Below are 26,026 nucleotides of genomic sequence, written 5' to 3' on the forward strand. Positions count from 1 at the left end.
CAAACTGAAGTGCATTATAGTCCATAAACAGCAGGCAGTGAGACTTGTGTTTCTGAAGAGCAAGGTTGGCCTGGTTAGGCAGGGCTTAGTGTAGCAGCCCCATCCTCTACTAGATGGTGCTGCTTAGCTTACTGGGGTGAATTGTTGTGGTACTCGTAGGTGCATATGCGCATGTGCGGGAGTGGAGAAAATGGCGTCACCTGGCTACCAGTCTCTAGTAATGGAAGTTTATTCTCTCTGATCAGCAATCATGATCAGGCACCCATCCTTTGTCTTCAGCTTCCGTCCACTCCCCGTTTTTACACAGTTTGTGACCAAGCTCCAGGCAGCACCTCCCTCCTGATTTTTGTCTCAGATGCAGCTGTTTTTCCCGACCACTTACTTCTGAGGGACTGTGGCTTTGGCCTGTTCTTCCCCTCTGCAGGAGGGTCTCACCGAGCAATGGCTAGGTGCCGGCCACACCCAGGAACTTTTGTGGGACTGTGCTGCTGCTGATGCCCAAAGACTGTGGCTAGATGCCAGTACCCCCAGAAAAAGTTTATGAGATAGTGTAGCAGCAGCATTTCAGGGATTAAGGAAAATCACAACACATATCTGGCACCATGCTTCACCCTTAATGACCTTTTTCCAGCACCAGCCAATGTAGTTGTTCTCCCATGTCCACTGGGGTCTTGCTTTTGGGGGACCCACGCAGCTTCTACCAGGTGTCCTCCCAGCAGTGGAACTGCCTCTCCCCATGTGTCCTGAAGACTGCCGGATTCCACTCTGCTTCTGGGGATTCACCCTTCACACCAGAGCTCTGGTAAGTATTGTGCTACAGAGTTTCAGACTGTGCTTCCCCTATTTATAGTCTTAATGGAATTTAAACCTTCTCCTTTCTCCTTTGTCCCTTTTTAGTTCAGTCCCTACAGCTGTTTCCAATTTTTCACTTTCTCTCCAGCTGCTTTGGGGGGTTGCTTTTCCCATATTCTCCCCCCACCCCGTCTCTGTCCTCTCTCCACACGCAAAATCAGCTCCCTGCCCTCCATGGCTCTCTCTCCCTCAGTTCACCTCTCTGTGCTGTGTACCTGATGAATTCTGTGGTTCAGGTTGTACAGATTGTTGTGTTAATCCACAGATCAGTTTTCTAGGTGTGCAGGATGCTTTAGGTCTGGCTGTATTTCAAGGACGGGAGACATACAAAAAAAACTTCCATGCTGTTCCGTCATCTTGCACTATACATAAAATTTATTTTAGACATCCTTCATCTTTCAGGTCTATATGGTTCTGAGGAGGGTCATAATACACCACTCCAAAATACGCATATTGATTATTTTGAATTAAAGTTACTTAAGAAACAGCCAGTGCAAGAAGAGCACTCTGAACTACCTTTGTCCCCTTGAAAAAAGGACATAAATTCTCCATGTGAAGAGTATCCTTCAGGCACCTGGAGAGTAGAAGGCACCCTTATTGCCAGAGATAGGAGTCCAAGGCTGAGAGAGCTATGTAAACAAACCTTGCTGCTTCTTCACTAATTAGTTACCCAAGTCCAAACCCCTTTGTTTTACAAATTAAATTTGTCTTTTTCCTGTTAATCTGGCTTCCATCAATGTAATTATTAAGCAGGCAAAGGAACATAAGAGGGAAGAAGGGAAAGGTTTTCCTTCCCTATAGTTTCGATATGTTCTTTGAAAATATTACCCCCCCTTTTTTGTAGTAATTTATTTTTCCTCGTGAAAACTGAGAGTAGAGCACACTTTCCTACTCACTTTTTCATCAATAAAAATAAAATGTTTACTAAGCTATTCACATTTGAGGATGCATTATTTGGTCTTGAAAATTAATGGGGTTAACTATTTTACTAAGCCACCACACACTAATCCACTAAGACTACCTAAAATTCAGAAATAAGTCCTTAAAGTTCACATTATGTATTATGTTTATATTGATTCAGGAGGAGAGTGCATTCACTCATTCATCTGGCTATTAAACTACATCCAATTGTGAAAACTCTAATCTAAAGAAGTCAGAGAAATCTGACAAAATAATGAGTTTTCATTCATTCCTTGTTTATTTTTTTTACATATTTCACAAACCAGAGTTAATGTTGAAATGGTCTATTGGTTTCCATCTTCTTTAATATTTTCTTGGAAGGAAAAATAAAACACAAACACTCACAAAGTGTATAGGGCTTATTTCGTTAAAAATTAGGATATCAGCTTAAACATATCACCAAAGTATCTGTTCTTTCAAACCTATCACTTCATGGTTGTTCAAAGAATAATAGTCATGCTACGTAATGCTAGCCATATTTACAATTTCCACATGTGTAAATTAATGATTTTTTAAGTGACTGCTTCAAAAATTCTATGTATTTATTATAGTATATATTTCATGTGTTAAAAGCTTCTTTCAAGCTAACTTCAAATTTAGTTTTCATAAGTTCCAGGTCTTGTTATTCAACACATTAGTGCACAATTAAAATTAAGTAGGTCTATGGAAAAAATAAAAACACCTTATTAAACTTTTTCCTTATACTGATTGAACAACTCCAAAGGTTTTTAATCAGGTTAAAAAAGAAGCTTAAGCTTGCCATATTTATTATATCTTTACCTAATATTAAATTCAAAGAGATTTTAGGAAACCAAAGGAACTAAATTCTAGTACTTTTTACTTTTCTTACTCTATGTTCACATTTATGAAAGATGGAAGCAAAGTAGAATGACTGTAGGTTCTTCTCGTCCATTAACACAGCTAGATAACTATTGAATCATTCTAAATACCCCAGAGATAGGCCTGAAGACTGGCAGTACAAATTCCACAACTAAGAAGAAAGAAGAGGTCACCTCAAAGAAGGTAGGAAGTGTGGAGACAAGATTTAAGGGAGAAGCAGATCCCAGGTGCCATGGTCCATAGGGAGCTGTGGTCTCAAGAGAAGGGCCAGAGAGAGGAGCACACAGGGGAATACATAGGGAAAACATTTCCCCAAAGCCATTGGCTTGCAAAATGAATGGGACACCATTTCATGAGTTCTTACAATCAGTGGGGTTTAAAGCCTGGAATTATAAAGGTCAGTGGGCTTGACTAAGATAGAGTCCAGAGAAAACTGCTTTGCTATATGTTTGCTACAAGAGAATCATTTTAAATCTAAAGAATCAATTTTAAATCATTTTAAATCAAATTAAATCTGCAGATTGAAAGTGAAGAGATGGAGAAACATTTTCATGTAAATGGAGGTCAAAAGAAAGTTGATGTAGCAATAACTTATATGGAACAAATTAGACTTTCTTTTGTTCTTTCATTGTTTTTATACTGCTTTGTTATGAGGGTACTACTAACCTCGTGGAATGATTTTGAATATTTTCCCTCTATTCCATTATTTGTAAGATTTTGATGAAGATTGTCATTCATTATTTTTTGTTAATGTTTGGTAGAATTCACCAGTGACACCGTGTGGTCTTAGGCATTTCTGTGCTGGGAGATTTTTGATTCTTAATTCAACTCTTATTGTTATGGTCTAAGAAGATTTCCTATTTCTTGCATTCAAGATCCATGATTAAATCATGGTAACTTGTGCATTTTTAGGAATTATCTGTTTTATTTTCTAAGTTATCTGATTTGTTAGTGTATAATTGTTTATAATAATCTGTTATCACACTATGTATTCTTGTGGATATCTGTTGTAATTTTCTGTCTTCCATTTATCATTTTGGTTTTTGAGTCTCTTTCTTTTTTCCCCCTTAGTTATGTAGTTAAAGCTTTGCTAATTTTATTTATTTCTTTTTTCTGAAAACACAGGTCATTACTTTCAAGATTATGTTATTGCTTATTCTAGTCTCTATTATATTTATGTCTGATTTTTCTTTGTTATTTTCTTCTCTACTAAATTTCAATTTTCTTTTTTTTAATAGTTTCCTGTGGTGTAATGTTATTTATTGATCTTCTTTCTTAATACAAACATTTGTAGATAAATTTCTGTCTAAAACCTGCTTTCCTTGAATCCTCTAGGTTTTTGAATATTATGTTTTATTATTCTTTTGTTTTGATATATATTATTTTTTGCCATTTTTTCTTGTTGTCTTATTGCTTGTGCAGTAGTGTGTTATTTAATATTGCATTGTAGATTTTCCAGCTTTATTTTATTCTTTATCTATAATTTTGCACCACTGTGGTTGAAAATATACTTGACATGATTTCAGTATTCTTAAAGTTGTAATATTTGTTATGTCTCTTTTTCTGTGATTTAACCAAGGATTCTTCTATTTGTACTTGAAGAAAATGTGTATTCTATTTTTCTTGGATGGAATGCTTTATATAAAAACTAATAACTTTCACTCAGACTACTCATTTAAAATAAAGTAAAGGAGAGGGGAGGTGGGTAAGTTTATGGGTGAAATAGGTGAAGGGGATTAAAAGTACACTTATCATAATGAGCATTGAGTAATGACGTATAAAATTGTTGAATCACTATATTGTACACCTGACACTAATATAACACTGTACGTTAACTGTACTGGAATTAAAATAAAAAACTTAAAAAGTTGAGATATATATATATATATATATACACACATATATATGTATGTATATTTATATATATGTATATGTGTGTGTGTGTGTGTATATATATATATATATATATATATATATATATATAGTGGAATATTACTCAGCCCTAGAAAAGAATGTAATCTTGCCATTTGGGACAGCACAGATGGACCTAGACAGTATTATGCAAAGTGAAATAAGTCAGGCAGAGAAAGACAAATACCGTATGATTTTACTTATTTGTGAAACCTGAAAAACAGAACAAACAAACATAATACCAAAGACAGATTCTTAAATACAGAAAATAAACTGATGATTGCCAGAGAGGAGGTGGGTTTGGGGAGGGTGAAATACTAGGGATTAAAAGGCACAAACTTCCCGTTATAAAATAAGTCCCAGAGATGAAAAGTAAATCATAGAGAATATAGTCAATAATACTGTCATAATACTGTATGGTGACAGAGAGTGACTACTCTTATCTGGGTGAGCATGATTAATATATAGAATTGCTGATTCAATATGTTGTATACCTGAAACTAATATGGCATTGTATGTTAATTATACTTCAATATAAAAAAGAGAGAAAGCTTAAAAAAAGAAAAAGAGAAAAATGTATAAACTCTATCAGCTACTAAGAAAATTTGTATGTTTTTATACAAAAACTTAAATTTATTATCAAATTTATAATATGAATGTTTATAATTTGATGATATATTAATATATGCAGAAATATGGTTAGCAATAAAACACAAAATTACACAATACTTAATTTTCTTTTATTATGCTTGTTTTTCTTACTTATTATAACAACTTTGTCATATTTACTTCAGAAGTTTTTGTTAAACAAATTAAAAAAATCCATCAAACTAAATACTCCTGTTTACTTTTCTCAAATTTCATTTTCTATTTCCTTTTCTCCTTCTCCAGAGCTAATCACAATTATGAATTTGATGTTTTCCCCTAACTATAGTGCATTTGTATATGAAAGTAAAATATAATATTGTTTTTCCTATTCTTAAACTTTCACAAAGTATCTCAATTTTATTGTATTCTCAAGCTACTTTTCCTGTTTGTGTAACTTTAATCGATGAGGCTTGATTTATTCTCATTGATATGTAACTGGATTTCATTCATTTTAATTTTGGTATAATATTCTATTTTATAAATATACCACAGTGTTTGCTGTCTACAATAGTAAGACATTTGGGTTGCTTCCAAGAATTATAAATAATGCTGTAATAAATTTTATTTATATAGCTCCTATGCACATGTGAGAGAGAATTATTGAGTTAGAGCACATGCAAAATTTCTTGCTATTGCCAAATTGTTCTATAAAATGATTTCACCAGATACAATCCCACTGGGATACATGAGAGCAGACAATTTACTCAATGCAAATTTTCCTCATGTTTCCTAAGTTTTTTTAAATTATTTTTTTCCTTCTTGGTTGGTAGGTTCTCTTTCTCTATTTTTCTTCTCTTCTCTTCTCTTCTCTTCTTTCTCTTCTCTTCTCTTTTCCTCCTCTCCTCTCCTCTCCTCCTTTCTTCTCTTCTCCTCTTCTATTCTCTTTTCTCTGCCTCTTCCACTCTCCCTGTCTGTTTAACACTTTGGATACTCTTTGGATTCTAGCTCACTGTTAGCTACGTGCATTGCAAATATCTTCTAGTCTGTGACTATTTTTTCATATTTTGATGTATTTTATTAATAGATTTCATATTTAGGATGGTTTTAGATTTACAGAAAAATTGAAAACATAGTCTGTAGAGTTCTCATATAGCCTACACCATTTCCTCTATTATTAATATCTTATGTGAGTATGGTGCATTGTTTAAAATAATGAATCAATATTGATACATTGCTATTAAATTCCATATTTTATATACATTTACTTTAGTTTTAACCTCATGTCCTTTCTCTGTTTCAAGATTCCATCCAAGATACCGCATTACATTTTGTTTTGGTGTGGTTTTAGCTTCCTCTTGATTGTAGCAATTTCTCAGCCTTCTCCTATTTTTTGATGACCTTGACAGTTTTTTAGAGTACTGGTTAGATATTTTGTAGGAAGCCACTATTGGGATTTCTCTGATAGTTTCCTTAAGATAAAACTGGGTTATATGTTATTGGGAGGAAGACTGCAAAGTAGAGTGCCATTTTCATCACATAATATCAAGGGCACATACTATCAACATGATTTATGACTTTTGATGTCGATCTTAAACACTTGCTTGAGGCAGTTTTGTTTGTCAGGATCCTCTACTCTAAATTTACTATTTTCCCCCTTTTATACTGTACAAGTCACTATATGCAGTCCATCATTTGGAGTATAGACCCCATTGTTTTTAGTAGTAATTCAGATGTGGATCAACTCAAGCAAGACATCTTTCAGTCTTAAAGATAATACTGCCTTAAAACCTTTGATGTGTCCTGCATGAATAGTATTTATTCAGAATGAAAAAGTCAAGTGAAAAAGTATAAAGTAAGACAAACTAATATATACTTAACAGTCAATAGGGGTTATGGAAATGTTAAAAAAGTAAAATTGATCTCTGTCCTTGGCAGTTTGTACTCTATTTAGTGCGGAGCCTGAGAAAACATATACAACCCCAAAATTAGAATACATAGGTTTTTAAAAATGGCTTTGTTCTTGATGTGTATATTTATATAAAGGGAAAAAAATCCTTACATAATGACTCCTTAATTTGATATTTTTCAACAGAATTAACAGTGATTATTTTATTTAAAAACAAAACAAAGCAAAACATGCCATGGTTATTTCACCAAAGATTGTGATTAGAAGGCCTGGAATTGTTCCAGACACATATGAGAATTAAATAAACAAACAGTGCATATAATTATAATAAAACACCCAATGTTGCAAGGTGCAAGTATCATCACTATTTTAAAAGAAAAAGTATGTTGGGGACACAGAGACAGAATGAAACCTAAAAGCATAACATTTATGCTCTTAGGTTAGATTTGAAAATATATACAGGACTTGGATTGAAAGAGAGAAATGGAGTGAGAATTTCAAGCAAAGCAAATTACTAGAAACAGGTCTCAAATGTAGGATGCCTATGTGTCTGGAGAGGGCAGTAAGTAGAGTAGTAATTAATGAGACCAAGTGTTTAGGTTTGAGTAAGATAGTTATTAAAGTCAAACAATATATTTAATAATGTGCAGCCTCTGTTTAAATCATGGCTATTCCCCATTCCTATAGGATAGAGATCGAAGTCTTCTGATGTGGCAAAAGGTTCATCAACACCTCACTTCTACCCAATGTTTCAGATTCATCTTCCACAGTATTGTCATTTGTATCCTACTTGTCAGCCATAGAATCCATTTGAATTTCCTCGAGCTCATCATTTGTAAGACAATTGTTTCCCACACCAACCAGAAGCCCCTACACCTACCTGCATCCCACTTTCTCTAAATATTATCACTCCTGGGAATCTTTCCTACATAGCCTCTCCCCATCTCTTTGTCCATGAGATTTCCATATGTCAGTTCCCAAATTTTTTACCTAGTACATATCTCTATTAGCATTTCCTCTTTCCATAATATATTTGTAATCTTTTCCCTATATATCTTTTTCTCTGTCCTTTTGAGTTCTCTGAGGGTGGGATATTTGTTTTTTGTTTTTATTTATTTATTTATTTATTTATTTATTTATTCAGCGTATGCAGCATAGGGACTGAAGCAAAGTATTTACTCAGTGTTCATAACTGGAAGACTATGGTGGTATAAGACCATCCCCAACTTAGGTAGAAAGCACATGTGACAACAATTAGCTATGTACAATTACATTTTCTTAAAAAATAGGCCACTATGTCTTCCAGTGTATGAATGCCATGCCTCAGGTTTATAACTTATGAGAGAAAATAGGGAATGAACCAATGGCACTTATCTATCAATCAGTCAGAAGCAAGGTCTTAGAATAATATCCAATATGTATGTCTTAAGTTGAAAATTGATAAAGGGACATAATCACAGCTCATGATAGAACTTGTGTTTGTAATAAATGTCCATAATCTTTAGTAAGGAGAAAATAACCAGGGTACATATGCTGTATTACAGTAATGGCAGTTACTCGTGTATCCTGACGGATGTTTGAATTCTCCATGAGACCTGCTGAGACATTGTCCTTTTTTTCCCTCATTCAACACTGTGTACTTAGAATATTTCATCACCTGTGTTAACCAGAGTAACTTGACCTCATTCACCTTCGTCTTGGAAGAACCAAGATAATGTTAATAAAGAAATAAAATAATGTAGAAGAGTCAAAATTCCATCTTCTGAGAACAGAAAGCAGATCTAAAATTTTCACAAGATTTAATCATCAACATGAATCTATGGCCGTAATACACTCTTGCCTTATAACAATAGTTTCAACAAGTATTGCTTGGCTATTTCATTAATTTTAAAAACTACAAAATAATTGTATAGAATGTTATCCATTAATTTCCTCTTCTCTTTTAAGAAGAAACTGGATATTCCATATTAGGTCTAAAATATTTGCACATGTCCTCCACAAAAGCTTGATCATTTAAGATCAAAGCCGAGAGTAAGTCTGAAACTCTGAAAGGAATGCAATTATTTTTTCACAGCTGTTTGCTATTTCACCCATGCAAGAACCACAATACTTCAGTAGAAATATTTTTAAAGCAAAGAAAAAATTTAAATTGTGACTGAGGGCATGTGTTGGTAAGGCTGAACTACTTATGTTAGCCAGTCAAACTAATCCCCGGACTTGGATGATTGGAGGTCTCTACAGATTCTTGGGAGTTTCTGTATCATGATTTTTGTTTCTTTTAATCAAGGTTGCTATGAAAAGTAAATAATCCCTTGAATAAAACTCCAAGCAAACTCTAGTTAAATGACATGATTTTAGGCTAAGACATAGGTTCAGATGGCCAACTACATGATGTAGTGCTCTTGTCTGCTTTGTTTTCTTGTTAGAGATGAATATTACTCTCTAGTTACATGTAGCCAGGAAGTCAAATTTCAGGTGTTGTTCTTGAATTTCTCTGTTTGCTTTGCCTTGTTACTGTATCTTCTGTTGCCTTGTCCTGCTTGATCTCATCTTATTTTTTTTAAATTAAGTTTATTTATTTATTTTGAAAGAGACAGAAACAGTGCAAATGGGGAGGGGCAGAGAGAGAGAGGAGAGAGAGAATTCCAACCGGGCTCTACTCTGTCAGCACAGAACCTGACATGGGGCTCAAACTCACAAAACCGTGAGATCACGACCTGACCGGAAACCAAGAGTTGGCTGCTCAACCAACTAAGCCACCCAGGTGCCCCTGCACCATCTCAGTTATTGTTTTAGCCTTTTAGTGAAGGTTGTGTGGATATTTCTCTCTGCCTTTACCTTGTGCTTTTTACTGAGAAACAGTGAAAATGTTGTCCTTTATTTCAGAAACCAAACATTCCAAACAAAAGTGCAAACAAACAAATGCAAACACAAAAATCCCAAATGCTTGCTGCTTCTGGTTTCAGCTGGGACTTTGCACTCTCACTTTCTGTATCTCTTCATTGCCGTTTTACCAGCATCAAAAGAAGGCCAAACTGAAAAATAGTTGAAGTTCCTCACTTTATGAAGACTGCTCTGATTGTTTCTATGTTGACTAATTCAAATTTGGAAAGGAATTTTAGTGGAAATTTGAGATCTTATTAAGGAAAAGAGAGCTTCTAGGAGTCATTCTCTCTGCAAGATTCATCTCTAATATTCAATCACCACTGAATTAAGCTATTTACTTTCAGTCTCCCATTTGATCTTGAAATGACTTTTGGGTTAAGTAATTAAAAGTAGAAGTGACAGGTGAGGGGCTGGTGTGGCACTTGGGACATAAATACAGTTAGAGGAAACAATTGAGGTTCTCTTCAAGAAAACTATGGCAAGCTACAAGAGCAAAAGCATGTTCTGCTTTCTATGTGCACTGGGTCCTACCCAAGCACAGTGCAATGTTATTGTCACCAATATAGGTGTGCATGTAGAGACAGGATTAGCCCAGTGGTTTTAAGGGCTCACACAGGTCACCATTCACAGTCTCTGATGTTTCTGGGATTTGTAATCATTTTTAGAAAAAACTGGGGTGAAAGCTAGCTTCTTGCAGAAGACTTATTTTTCTTGTACTCAATTTTGTGAAACTTTCCTACTACATATTATTGCACCTAGGTTCTTAAAGCAATCACAGTCTCTTATTCATTCCTTTTTTTTTTTTAAGTTTACTTATTTATTTTGAGACAGAGAGAGAGAACAAGCAGGGGAAGAGCAGAGAGAGGGAAAGAGATAATACCAAGCAGGCTCTGTGCTATCAGTATACAGCCCAATGGGGGGTTGAACTCACGAACCATGAGATCATGACCTGAGCCAAAATCAAGAGCTGGACTCTTAACTGACTGAGCCACCCAGGCATCCCTTTTCCACCATTCTTTAATAGCTACAATTTTTTTTTCTTTTTCTTTTTTTCTTTTTTTTTTTTTTACAGAAGAGAATTTGGAGGCTGCTTATTATTTGATGTGTAAATGAGCAGATGTGTTACAAAAAAAAATCTTCCTAGACTCATGCTAGAGACCCCACCATTACTACAATTACTGTAATTTCTTAATCTTGGAAAGGCATTGAATTTCAGAGTTAGGCTTCATGGTTTCAAGAAACATCCCTTGCCATATGCTACCTTCATGATTCATACACAGGAGGAGGTATTTTTTCAATCCTCAGGTGTTTTATATGAAAAATTGAGAACAGATCCTGATTAATCAGACCTTTTCTGTGTCCACATATTCATCATTCCCTTTTAGAAATCCCATTTTTTTAATGCATGCCCAAGATAGGAAATCTGAGATATTTACTCCGAGTCTTACACACATTCACAAAGTACAGGTCATTCCTAGGCATAGTTATTTTATTGTTATTACTGTTGCTTAATGCTGTCCTGCACATATTTTTCTGTAAAACATCCAATAAAAGATAAAGTAACAAAATTAGTGCGTGAAGGCAAGTGCATTTGACTGGTAAGATCTTTCTAAAATCATGATAGCTTATTGTAGTACTATAACATATTCTTCTTGGTAACACTAAGAAAGAAGATATCAATTCATATCTTCCAGGGTTGGAGAAGAAAATCATGCTCTCAGTTGATACTCTAAGGCTGACTTGGCCTCGTAGGTTTGACTTATGAATAAAATATATATATTTTTTTGCTATCCACTCGGGAAACCTCCGCTGTAATTTCTACCTTTTGAACTCTACTTCATTTGTGAGAAAATTAGTTCTTGCAATAATTTCCTCTTTTTAGCAGACTTCATGTGATACCACATCATACTTTTTTTTTTTTTTTTTTTTTTTTTTTTTTTTTTTTTTGCAGGGGGAGCTTCTTTGATAAGCACATGGCCTAAACTGCATGTAGGACACAGCCTTTCATACTGAAGAGCTACGAGAACACCTTCAAGCAGCTCTAGCAGGATTGTCCACATGTACAAGACTCGAGGTTTATAGTACAATAGTAGATATCAACACCAAACATGAAACAGACATTTTCCATTATTGTTGAGAAAGAGAGAGAGAGAGAGAGAGGGAGAGAGGTAGGGGCAGAGAAAGTGGGGGGGACAGAGGGTCTGAAGCAGCTTTTATGCTGACAACAGACAGCCCGATGTGGAGCTTGAACTCACGAGCCATGAGATCATAATCTGAGCCAAAGTTGGAGGCTTAACTGACTGAACCACCTAGGCGCCCTGAAACAGACATTTTCATATAGACCAAAAAGAAAATGGTTTAAGAACCTACAGCCAGCTCAAATATATAAAAGAGGGGTAATTGGATTAGGGAGAAGCTTTCTTTGCAGGGAAGGATTGCCTGCTCTGAGTCTCAGAGTTGTGGGAATGAGCCCCTAATGAGGGACTAGCCAATGGAACTATTCGGTAAATGTTGACCTACTTGTTGCATTTGGGAGAGAAGAAGAAACTTGTACCTGACGAAAGTATGAAGACTGGAGCAGACTTTGGCCCAGAGATGGATTCGAGCTGGGAAACTTATAGGGCTGGCTTGGGTAGCAGAGCCAGGGAGTGTGGGTGCATTCTGAGAGGTCTACTGTATCATCAGGTTGCTCTAGCAAAGGGTAGCTGAGTGTTTTACATGGGCCATATTTGAACTCCAAAGAAGAGAGCTGGTGATTTGAGGTTGCATTGCTTTCTCTTGCCTAGATCCCCTCATGAGTAAGGAGTCCTCAATTGAAAGAGCTTGCATATGCATTGCTGGACACAGAGGAGCTAAAGAAAAGGTCGTGAGTGACCACTAAAGATAGAGATACAACCTTCCTAGCCAAGAAACTTTGGGAGAAAGGTGCCCAGCAGGTACTACTCAGGAGAAATCTATCCTGTCAGACCTAGCTTGAGATGGCCAGCCAAGTGACTCAGCCAAGAAAGAATCCTAACACTATCATATCTCCTCCTTCTCCTGACTTGGAGTTGACTCTCAATGAATGACAATGAAAAACAATTAAGGAAATAATGAGAAAGGCGAGAATGGAAAGAAGACCATTTCTCTTTTCCTGACAAGATTAGTTTGAAGTGGGTGCTAGGGAAGAGGAAAAATATTATCTCTAAGTCAAGTTCTAAGTTTTAACTTATATCTGGCATTGTCCATTCTAATTTCAAAATTGGAATTGAAATGTGATTTACGATAGGACCAATTATTACCAAGAATGAAGGAAAAGCCATGGGTCTGCCACAACTTTCATTCAGGGACAGGTGAAAACTATCCAACTGAATATATTTTAAGGAGTTGTAGTGAGTGTGTGGAGACACAAAAATAAAGTTGTGTTTCAGGGCGTCTGGGTGGCTCAGTTGGTTGAACATCTGACTCCGGCTCAGGTCATGATCTCAGGCTTTGTGAATTCAAGCCCCGCATCAGGCTTGCTGCTGTCAGCATAGAGCCTGCTTCAGATCTTCTGTCCCCTTCTCTCTGTCTCTCCCTCTCTGCCTCTCCCTCTCTCTCTCTCTCAAAAATAAACATTAAAAAATTGTGTTTGTTTTCTTTGCAAGATAATCTGGCTGTACATATTTCTCTTTGCTTTTTTAAAAAAAAATTCTTGGCATTGATGTTAATGGACTATGTGGTTATTGCTAGACAAATGGGGTAAAGATTTTACAGTGCCATCTCAAACTTGCAGCTCCTAAAAAATTACTTGTGGGTCACATTAGGTTGCTTAGAAGTAATTATGGCTATGGTAGCTCTCCCATTTTCTTTTTGTTTCTTACTTTATATCTTACAAAGCTTTATAGTTTACATATGCTGTCATAATTCTTAACTCATTTGATATCCAAAATAATCCAGTGTTGTGGCAGGACATTGTTTTTCCAATTTAAGGAAAAGGAAAACAATACCCAAGAGGCAAAATAATTGCTCAAGTTTATGTTGCTAATAAGTGGCAAAACCAACAGTCTAACTCAGTTTTCCGAATACAAATATCACAAATCTGGATTCTATATTCAATGCCAATGCACTCTTCTGTTTTAAAACACCATCGTAATCCATAGTAGCTGACAATTTCTGAGCATTTTCTATAAGAAAGACACTTTTCTAACTGCTTCTCATTTCTTGTTTTTAATAAGAGCCCTGTTAGGTGGGGATGACTGTTCCCATTTTGCAGATGAGAAAAAGGAGGCCTTGATAAATATTTAACCTAGATCATATATACTAGACAGTAAGTAGCATTGAGAGGATTTGAAATCCAGGCAATCTGACTTCAGAGTCTAAAAAATCAACCACTGCACTCTCTGTGTTTTTGAAATGAACATTTCATAGTAAGTATAGGTTATCATAGATACACAGGATTCTATGTGTTAGAGATCTAAAGTGTGCATAATCCTAAGAAATAATTGCTACTACTAAACTACTACTTTTCTTAGACAGATGGAAAGAGCACTAGGCCTGAATTCATTAGATTTAGTTTTCATGTGTGCTTTTGTTTTTGGAGAATTGTGATATTCATGAAGTCACATAATTTCTCAACATCTGTTTCCTTATATGTCTATCATAAAGAAACCATGTTAAATTCATTTTGCAACTGGAAAGGAATTATGCTTAGGCTCACACAGTAATAGTGAATTAATTTCTAAAGAAAAAAAAAACATAGATATCATGCTATCTTTGTTGGAACTAATGTAGTAACAAAAATAACCATAGATTGGGTGACTTATAAACAATAGAAATTTACTCCTCATAGCTCTGGAGGCTAGCAAGTTCAAGATCAAGGCACTGGCTGATTCTGTGTTGGGTGAGGACCTGCTACTTGATTCATAGATGGTAATCTTTTTGCTGTACCCTCACACAGCAGGGGAGCTCTCTGGCATCTTTTACATAAGGGCACTAATTCCATCCATGAAGGGACCTCCTGAAGGCTCCACCTCCAAATTCTATCACATGGGGGATGAGGTTTCCACCTATGAGTGAGACAAAAATATTAGGTCCATGGCATATGCCCTCAGTAATGTCAATGTCAGAATTAATAATAAAGCAGATATTTATTTGTCATCTGTTATCAGAGCTGATACTCAGCTGGCAGAAATGGAGCTGGCACATAATTGGTGTCTGTGCTGTTCCATGTGGTAAATATTTTCCATGTACATGTGCCTCTAATAATCTCAAATCAAAGTGTTCCATGAATGCAAAAATATTAGTAAATCATCACATGGCACTTGAACAAAGGAACTTGTCGGACAATAAATATTCCAATCAAAATGCCAGAAAGTTTTGGGGCATCTGGGTGGCTCAGTCAATTAGGTGTCTGACTTCAGCTCAGGTCATGATCTCACAGCTTGTGAGTTCGAGCGCCATGTCAGGCTCTGTGCTGACAGCTCAGAGCCTGGAGTCTATTTGGGATTCTGTGTCTCCCTCTCTCTCTCTCTCTACCCTCCTCTGTTCATGCTCTGTCTCTCTCTGTCTCAAAAATAAATAAATATTTTAAAAACTGCCAGAAACTTTTTACCTTTTAAGTGTATATTTACCATGTAACAATGAATCTTTTAACCAATGGGCTAAAATGTTGAATTGGAATAAAATTGTATGCATTTACATTCATTTCAATATGCTAAATTCTATACAGCAGATATATTCATAAATTAAACATTGACAATCTTTATTATTTTTGCACTAAGTTTTGACTTTATATTCTACTTGATGAATGATTATTTTGAATCATGAAATGACACTACTGCTGCTAGCTATCTTCATACAGCAGGATTTGTACAATTATTTGAATATTTCAGCGCATTTTATGTTATTACTCATAAAATGAGTGGATAATGGGATAGTGATAAGAAGCTTACATCTCATAAACTGAATTTCTTTGAGGCAAAGTTAGAAATGATTATCATGCTTCAGGTGATAAATCTTAAGATTCACTGTATTCACAGTTCTTAAGCTAGTTTGTGTTCCATTGAGAATGAAAATAATAAATTAAGTACATGTATAAAATAATAGAAATATTTCAAGAATATACTGTTTAAAAGGCAAGATTTATTTAGGGAATTTCTAACATTCTGTTTTCTAGATTTTTAAGATACTATGAATTGTAAAATGCATCATCATTTAAAAAGTATCTCATGCTATAAGAAAAAAACACAAATGAGCAAAGGGGAAAAGAGAGAGAGAGAAAGAGAGACAAATCAAGAAACAGACCCTTAACTACAGAGAAAAACAGATAGGTACCAAAGGGGAAGTGGGTATGGCAATGGATGAAATAGGTGATGGGGATTAAAGGATTAAAGAGTGCACTTGTGATGAGCACTGGTCATTAAAAACTTAAAAAAAAAAAAGTATCTCATAAAGAAGGCACCGTGCTGAATGCAAAGTAAAAAATCCAAGATGTACACTGATCTAAGAAATGCCAAAATGTGAGTCTTGGAATGAGATAAATACATTATTTTTAATACTGATTTTTTTGTCCAACTTTTAAATTTTTGATTCTTAAATGCTTATAGAATGTATTATCTATAAAAGTTGTGATAGAAACTAGATCCATTTTCTCTCCACAGAAAAGCCTTTTATTATTTATTTATTTATTTATTTATTTATTTAGAGAGTGTGAGCCGGACTGTCAGGCCACATTTTTGGCTTTAGCTTGAATGGACGCAAAAATCAAAGGGCAAACATTATTTTCTTACACAGTTTGAAATGCAGACCCTTCTGAGTTAAACCTACGTTCCTGCTAACAATTATTTATATTTTTTTACATTTTTTGTCTTTTTTCTTATTTTTTATTGAAGTATAATTGATATACAATTTTTCCTACTATTTCTGGTGCATATAATAGTGATTCAATATTTTTGAGACATTATGAATCGATCCTTATGATGTCTAGCTACCATATGTCACCACACAAAGTTCTTATAATAATATTGATTATATTTCCTATGCTGTTCATTATATTCCCATTAGTTATTTATTTTATACTTGGATGTGTATACCTCTCAATATCCTTCAACCTCTCTTTCTTTTGGTAACCGTTTGTTTCTTGTATCTATGGTGTCTGTTCTGTTTTCTTTTGTTCATTCATTTGTTTTGTTTTGTTTTTAATTTCTACGTATAAGCAAATTCATATGGTATTTGTCTTTCTCTGTCTATTTCACTTAGCATAATGCATTCTAGGTCCATCCATGTTGCCACAAGTGTCAAGATTTCATTCTCTTTTTATGACCAAGTAATACTTCATTGTATGTATATACCACATCTTTATCTATTTATCTATCAATGAACACTGAGTTTGATCTCATATCTTGGCTATTGTATATAATGCAGCAAAGAACATAGAGGTGCATACATCTCTTTGAATACATGTTTTTGTTTTCTTTGGGTAAATACCCAGAAGTGGAATTGCTGGAACAAATGGTAGATCTATTTTTAACTATTTGAGGACCCTCTATGCTGTTTTTCACAGTGGCTGCAGCAGTATATATCCTCAGCAGCAGTGTAGGAAGTTTCCCTTTCCTGTACACCCTCATCAACACTTGTTATTTTTTGTGTTTTTGTGAATAGCCAATCTGACAGGTGTGAGGTGGTATCTCATTGTGGGTTTGATTTCCATTTCCCTGGTCATGAGTGATGTTGAGCATCTTCTCATATGCCTGTTGGCCATCCGTATGCCTTTTTTGGAAAAATTCTACTCAAGTTCTCTTATCACTTTTTAATCAGGTTACTTGTTGGTTTGCTTTATAATATTAGTTTTGCCTAAGTTCTTTGTACATTTTAGATATTAATCTCTTATCAATGTATGATTTATAAATATCTTCTCCCATTCAGTAGGTTAGTAGGTTGCTTCTTTGTTTTGTTGATGACGTCCTTCACTATTATGTAGCATATATCAAATTTATATATGTTGTGTTCCTACAACAAAAATCAAAAGTAGTAGATAATTTATGGGGCAAATGCACATTTTTTCATTTGTTATTTTATTTTCATTTATACTAATAATTTTTCCTTTGCTTCTTGACTTTCATATTTTATTGCTTGCTCATCAAAATTAGTACACTGTCTGCTAATGACTAGGAATTCAAGCAGTGTTATTCTCAATAAAGCTTAGTTTGTAATGCAAAAGTTATAAATATTTTGGACCAGGCTATCAAAAAGGAGTTAGAAATTAATCATAGTTATTTTCTTTGTTTATACTTGGCGATGGAACTTACTTGGAGATGATGCATAACTATTTTTTTCTCTTTGTGAATTATTTAATAGTCTTCCCTAATTTTAACACTAATGATAATTTTTAAAGATGTGAATTTGATGGAGGAGTGATTTATGATATTCAGCTTTTGATTGGATAGATAGATCATTATACAGAGAATAGGGAAATTTGTTTCTCTTTGAAGAATAAAATGCAGGTAATAGAGGAGAGGGAAAATTGTGAGAAATATGATGATGTTAAATTTTAGCCATCTGGAGGATTCTTTGGTCTATTGGACTTTTATGTAAGGCTACCCAACACACAGTTGGGCCTGGCATGGGATGGTGAGGTTTAGAAAAGATATGTAGCTTTGAGAGCCATCGGTGTTCATGTAAGGAAGGGTATCAGTGATGATTGATCAACAATTGAGTTGCCTATACATACAGAAGGAGAAATATAAAAGACTAACTAGACTAATGAGAAACTCCAATTACTTTCTTCCTTCCCATACCTAATGCAGTTGCTTCAGGTTTATCCTCATTATCTCCTGAATTAACTATATACTTTCTCTTTTGTTTTTCTGCATCATTTTCCACATTGCCTCTATATTCACATCTTTAAGGCAAATAACCTATAAAAAACCCAAACAAATCTTTATTGTGTCCTATTGTGCACAGAAGAAAGCCTGATCATCCCGTGCTTGGTATTCGAGATCTTCCACTGTTTGGCCAAAACCTGGATTGGCTGTGATTCCAGATAAAATTTTGGTAGAACCCCAGATAAAATGAATTTCTCCCTTATCCTTCAATAATAACCTGGTTGTTTTCCTGTAGCTCTTTTTCAATCTGAATTTCATGACTTTACACATGACTGATCATTAGGGAATACATCAAGGGCATAAATTGACTCAAAGTCACTGACTAATAAAGACTTTGCATGTAATAGATTCTCAACAATTTGTTTGCTGGTTAGATTTAGGTAAAATTGTAAAACTTTGGATGTATACTGCGTGATGACACTCATTCAATTAAAATTCCAATTCAATCAGGTAGTATGAATGTTCAGAAATATCTTACTTTCAATATTTGTCCCATATTTTTAGATCTCCACCGTTGTTTAGTGTTCTATATTAATGCAGTGGTAGGTTTTTATTTTTATACTTTATGTGCTTTGTTAGCCCCCTGTATAAATCTGAAATGTTGAAAAAACATGGAGCATATATTTCCTTTGTTTATGATTATGTATCTGTCACTGAAAGCAATTTGACATTATTTTTATGTAATAGACTATTGCTCTTGACTTGCTTAGAAGGCATTAATTATGATTAGGTCAAACATGAAAAGTAAAACCTTCCCTAAACTCTGAGTCTACAAGTAGCCTTATGAGCAATGCCTTTTTTAAATTTAGGTGTGTAGTTTCAAAAGCAAATAATAATAATTATAATAAACAAATAATTATAGACAAATAATAAACACATAATTAGACTGGATGGATACTTGAAAAAAAAGTTTCTTACAGTTTACTTCTATTTTAACTTTAGATATTGACTTTTAAAAAATGATAGGGTTTGGCACACTGGAATGGCTCAGTTGGTTAATTGTCTGACTCTTAATTTCAGCTCAAGTCATGATATCTCATGGTTCATGAGATCGAGCCCCACACTGGCTCTGTGTTGACAGTGCGGAGCCTGCTTGGATTCTCTCTCTCCCTCTCTCTCTGCCCCTCCCCTGCTCACACTCACACACTTCCACTCTCTCTCTCAAAATAAAAATAATAAATAAATAAAATAAATAAATAGATAAATAAATAAGTAGGGTTTTGCTGACCCTTGTTGTTTCCCCCAAAATGAATTTTGACACAACATATTTGCTCAAGGAAAACACACTCATCTTAAATTTTTATTTCAAGAAAAATAAGTCAAGGAATGGGGTGAACAATATACATTATTATGTTTTTTGCTAATCAGCACTGGGGAACAATAAATTATTCTTTGTTTATGTCTGATCTCAGTTGTCCTACACCTGACAGTATCTGAAAAAAAAAAAAGTATATGCTAATGATTCTAATCATAAAAATATAGCGAAAGATAAAGTGAAAATGAGGGGAGGAAATAATGTGGAAAACACTTTTGATAGTTTATAAAGATTAAAGTATTTATTTCTGCCATATGTATGTATTTACTTACTGAAGAATAAAACATGTATCACTTGAATAAATAATATACCCAGCGAAAATAAAATATAGTGTTTGTCATTTCACTTCTCTCCCTATTCTTAAAAATCTAGGGTTTTAGGGGCACCTGTATGGCTCAGTCAGTTAAGCAGCCAACTTCGGCTCAGGTCATCATCTCACAGTTTGTGATTTCGAGCCCCACGTGGGACTCTGTGCTGACAGTTCAGAGCTTGGAGCCTGCTTTGGATTCTGTGTCTCCCTCTCTCTCTGCCCATCCCCTACTCACACTCTGTCTCTAACTCTCAAAAATAAATTTCAAAAAAAATCTAGGGTTTTATAAATTTATTATATAGTTGCATTTCCAGATTTTTATAAAACGTGCAAGATCTGTTTTATGTAGAAGCTTTATGAAGTGTAATTAAGAATTCTCTGCATAAAACTCTGGGTTATTCATCACAAACCAGATTTTATTTTGATTACATAATGTCAGAATCCTTCCATCTTGAGGGAAATTAGAGCTTTTCTTAACACCTCTATTAATGTATGCTTGCATTGAGCAAGCACCCCCCTATCCCTACCTTCAATAAGCAACATGGGAATGTGAATCAGAATAATTATTCCATGTTTTATTCTGAAATTCTACCCATGAATCAGTTAATTTATATGGAGATCTGCTAAGCTTATGGTGCCATTTGTATTTCTTAATCCTTCTTTTATTAGCTATACTTATGAGAAAATTATACCATTATTTTCCTACAAGCCTCAAGCCTCAACTAATTTGCGTAGTCAATATTTTCAAGTGGCCTTTCCTTCCAACCTAAGAATTATTCATACTGTGTGTCTCAGTTTGACTGAATATGTCTCATTATTCATACATGTGCACTTTACTCTGCTGGTAAGAATAAGCACTCAGGAAGCATAGTATTAACAGTACTTGAGGCTTGTACTAGTCAGTTGTTCTTGGTCTTTATTTATCTGTCATTGCTATGGCCTTTCTCCGTTTGTGTGTTTGTGGTTTTGTTTCTTTTTTTGTTTGTTTTGCTTTGTTTAGTGCTAGTCATTCATTAACATTATTTTTATAAAGACAGTGTTGATTATGAGTAAGGGGAGACAGACACTTTCTCTTCTAAACTCTGGGATTCTGGCAACTGATCTGACAGTTGCAGAAGTTTTCCAGCATTATATAGTAACAATAGAAAGGGTATTTGGAAAACAAAATTATGCCCATCAATTATTAATCTACATGCTTTCTTTCCCCCTACACACTGAGTCTCTAACATTAAAATTTCATTTCCATCAATATTTGTGAAAGGTAAAATTTACAGAGTTTTGTTTTTTCAACTCTTCTCCTTGAATTCTAATTTTATAAAACCCCAAGCTTCAAATAACACTTAAAACAGCATTTTATTATTTCATTGAAGTTGTTAAGTCATAGCTTTGAAGATATTTAAATTCTGAGTCTCAGTAAAACTGCAGACGCATACACTTTTAAGGAGGTCTGAATGTGAAAAGTGGATATTCATGAGAGGATTGTCAAATGGAATCTGTAGATCTCCAGGGGAAAATTCCAGGCAAAGTCATGCCCATTCAGCTAAAGAAGATGTTGCCTGTGATGAGGAAGAACATAAGGAAGAAGAGAATAATAGAAATTGAAGGCAAAATGGTTAACTGGGATCCAATTTTTGAAAGCTTTTTAGAGTATTGCAGGATCGTTTGGCTTTAATAAATCATACAGGAAGATGTTAACAAGTTTTTAGCATGCACTAAATTATATACTACCAGAATCCTTATAGGTTGTGAACGCTGTGATGTTGGTCGACTTTAGACCAAGAAAAATATTGTTTTAAGATATGGCAATAGTCCAGGTGAGGTGATGGTGGCTTTTAGTGTAGAGGTGATGAGAAGCGGTTGGGTTCTTGTTAGTTTTGAAAGATTTGCTGATAGATTTGCTGTGAAATATGAAAAAAAAAGAAGTATAACAGATGAATTTAAGAATGTTGTCCTGATGAACCAGAAGAAAGAAATTGTCATTTGTGTAACAGGAAAAGCAGCAAGAGCAGATTGGATCTGGTAAAGGTGATAAGTTCAGTTTGGAATATATTAAATTTAATTGGCCTGTTACTTAACTATGAAAGTATGTAGGTATAAATGTTGGCATATATGTTTATATATATATACATATATATATATCTATATATCTATATCTTTCCGGAATTCAGGAAAAAACGTCTGTGGTAGAGTTATAAATTTTGAAGTTATCTGCATAGATATGCCATTTAACTGGAGCTGGACGATATCACTCAAGAAGACTATATATATATCTATATATATCTATATCTATCTATCTATCTATCTATCTAGTGAGAGAGAGTATCTCTGTGTAAGAATTGAGTCCTTGAACATTCCAATATTAACTGGTAGGAAAGACTAGAGACCGAAAGGAGTGGCTGGTGATGTTGGAGGAAACTGAGGACAGTAGTGTGATTGGAAGTGATCAAAAACAGTTAAGTCAAGGAAGGGTTTAAAGAAGAATGGAGTAATCTCTGGGATGAAACAATGTATACACATCAAATAGGTTGGTGACAGAAAATAAATTACTATTAGACTTAGCAATATTGATAGTCCCTGATGACTTGTAAAGAAGTCACACACACACACACACACACACACACACACACACAAGAATTTTGGTGAACATATGGCTAATAGAAGCTATTAGAATGGTCTCAAAAGAAAACAAGAGAAGAGCAAGTCACATAGAGACAGTATAAGTGACACTTCATAGGAAGTTGACATAAAGGGAAAGGAGAAAGTGATTTCAAGGGATTTTTTTAATCTAGAAGAGAAATAATAAATAATAATGACATATCTGAACATTCATGAGAATTACTCATAGAGAGGTAAAAAAGAAACATGAATCACTGTTCTTATATAACAAGATAAGGTGGAATCCAGAGGACACAAGAGTATTAGGAGCACAGAGTTCATCCATATCCACAGGACGGTGATCAGAATTTTGTGGACCCCACTTCTGGCACATGGGTATATAAAGTGATGCAATTTAGTGGCAATTTTTTTCATCTGCTTTCATTTTATCAGCACATGAAAAAGTGTGTTCCTATATACATTAGGAATATATAATGTGTACAATGTGTACAATAAGTTGAGCTCTTGCTTATATTATTATATAGGCAATAAATATCTGGAAAGAGTTTAACCTCATTTAAAAATAAATATATTCAGTAAAGAAGGAGCTCTTCCATCAGCGTTGCTGACAGAAAGAACTAGTACAGGGGTGGACTCACAGTGAAGTTAATAAAGTTTGAACTTTAGGACTCTTTTCTTGTCATAGGCCCTACTGGGGGAGTGGCCCTATTAATTTTGTATTTGCAGTTTTATTTATTTTCCTTAAAGAAAAGTTTACTTACAAGAAGCTTTGAACATCCTTTTGCCCATTTATCATCCTTTAACTGACTTGGGAAAACAATCCTCTAAGCCTTTTCTGTCTTATAAATCTCAAGAAAACATCTCTTGTTGACTGATTCCAACCTGGAATCTGGAACTATACAGAGAAAGAGATTCTGGAAAATGTAGTTCTTTTGCCTTTGAAGAGGCTACGGATGATGCTGATTTGACAGGAGACTATCCAAGCATATCACTCTAAGGAAGAAAATGCAATTAATTGATTAGGAGATTAAGGAGACTTTAAGCCATTCAAGGGACTAGAGCTTAAAATAGGAGAGCATTTGTATATTAACACATCTGAAAGTGGATAACCGTGAAATATTAATCGAATCCTGGTTGATGCTAAAAGAACACAGAAGGATAAGAGTTAGTTTGGAATAAAAAGGCAGAGGAAAAAAAGAACAAAGGATTTTCAGGATGTCTCCAGAAATGTTCAGGGAAGAGGGTATCCTGATTGTAAGGCTTGTTTGGCATTCACTAATAATGTATTCAACGCATTTATTAATAATTCATATTAGATACTATCATTTAAAACAAGACATGAGTCGGGGCGCATGGGTGGCTCCGTTGGTTAAGCGTTGACTTCAACTCAGGTCATGATCTCACAGTTTGTGAGTTAGGGTCCCACATCAGGCTCTGTGCTGACAGCTCAGAACCTGGAGACTGCTTTGGATTCTGTGTCTCCCTCTCTCTCTGCCCCTCCCCTACTCATTCTCTCTCTCTCTCTCTCACTCTCTCTAAAATGAATAAACGTTTAAAAAAAATTAAAACAAGACTGGAGTGGACCCTCTCTTTAAAGGGCATATAGTCTAGACCATCACTGTCCAGTTGAAATAGAATTCCAGCCCTAAATGTGAGCCGCATATGTAATTTCAAAATTTCTAGCAGCCATAACAATAAAGTAAAAAGAAGCATAAAATTAATTGTAATAATTTTACTTGACCTGATATATCTAAAATATGTATTATCATTTCAGTGTTTAATCAATATAAATTATTAATGATATACATTTTACATTCTATTTCTTTTCTGGTACTGTCTTCAACTTCTGCTGTGTATTTTACACTTACAGAATACCCCAGTGTGGACTTGCCACATTGGAAGTGCTCAGTGTGGTTAATGGCTACAGAATTGACCTGCACAAGTCTTCTAGACAATTGGAAGTTTATCCTGAATAATACTTCAGGAGCCCGTTATGAAAATGTCCTGTACTTGCAATCTGGACCACACAACAGTCTGTGGTGATCCCTCAATATAATGCTACATGTTAGGCTGGCTTGAGCTTCCTTTATGACATAAGAAATTCAGAATTTCTTAATTCTGAAAACTACGACAGTGTGTCCTTTAATTCTCTAACGTATTGTGATAATTGGGGACAGGGTGCTTTTCAAAATCAGTGAACACTGGTGTGTCTTATGTTCTAACATCATCAACTAAATATGCCACAATTGGAAATAAAGTGATAACTTAAGTAGGTAAATAAGCTAACTTACAATATCCAATACAATTTATAATTTACAATATTTACAATATTTACAATATCACCTTAAGCCGCCATTGCCTTTGCAAATGTACAATAGTTTTTAATCTTAATATATACTGGCATACCAAACTAAAAATATAAGCCTCCTTCCTTTCCATTAAGGCAAATATGAGTTGGGTGGGAGATTAACTATGACTCAGCCCTTCCCTATGAGAAGCTGGATTGGGGGTTCAGAAAACGCTGCATTTCTGCACCTAAAGTTATAAAGGGTAGGGCAAAAGCAATTATTGAGAAGTTTAAAAAGCAAATTTAAAAAACCTTGACTAATTCAGCAATTTGTTGATTTCATATAAAAGTTCCACCTTCTGAAAAAAAAGTAAATAAATAAAAATAATGTGAAATTGGTTCTGATGAAACAATTATTGAGATTTTGGAATGGCTAAATCTATCTTACATATTTATAAAATCAATTGTTAAAAATTCCTTTAAAATCTCAAAATATACAAAGTGTCTGGGCATTATTTCATTTAATTGTCTAATTTATTGTGATAATTGAGGACAGGGTGCTTTTCAAAATCTGTGGAACACTGGTGTGTGTTGTGTTCTACCATCATCAACTAAACATGCCACAACTGGAAATAAAGTGAAAGCTAGTTTTGAAAAAACTATCTGTCATCTCAGGCACAAAAGAAAATGGGGTGAATACATAGGAAAAGAA

The 26,026-nt window shown here is 34.7% G+C and overlaps 1 long non-coding RNA gene across 1 annotated transcript in view; it reads left to right on the top strand.

Moving 5' to 3' along the window:
• The window catches only part of LOC106976175 (uncharacterized), a 191,600-nt gene that overhangs the window by 151,889 nt on the left and 13,685 nt on the right, over nucleotides 1–26,026 (top strand). The window contains exon 4 of the long non-coding RNA XR_003422622.2: nucleotides 11,895–12,017. This is a non-coding gene — a long non-coding RNA (uncharacterized LOC106976175). The remainder of the gene's footprint in view (nucleotides 1–11,894; nucleotides 12,018–26,026) is intronic.

This window comes from Acinonyx jubatus, chromosome B1, assembly GCF_027475565.1.
Source record: "Acinonyx jubatus isolate Ajub_Pintada_27869175 chromosome B1, VMU_Ajub_asm_v1.0, whole genome shotgun sequence".
Lineage (NCBI taxonomy): Eukaryota > Metazoa > Chordata > Mammalia > Carnivora > Felidae > Acinonyx > Acinonyx jubatus.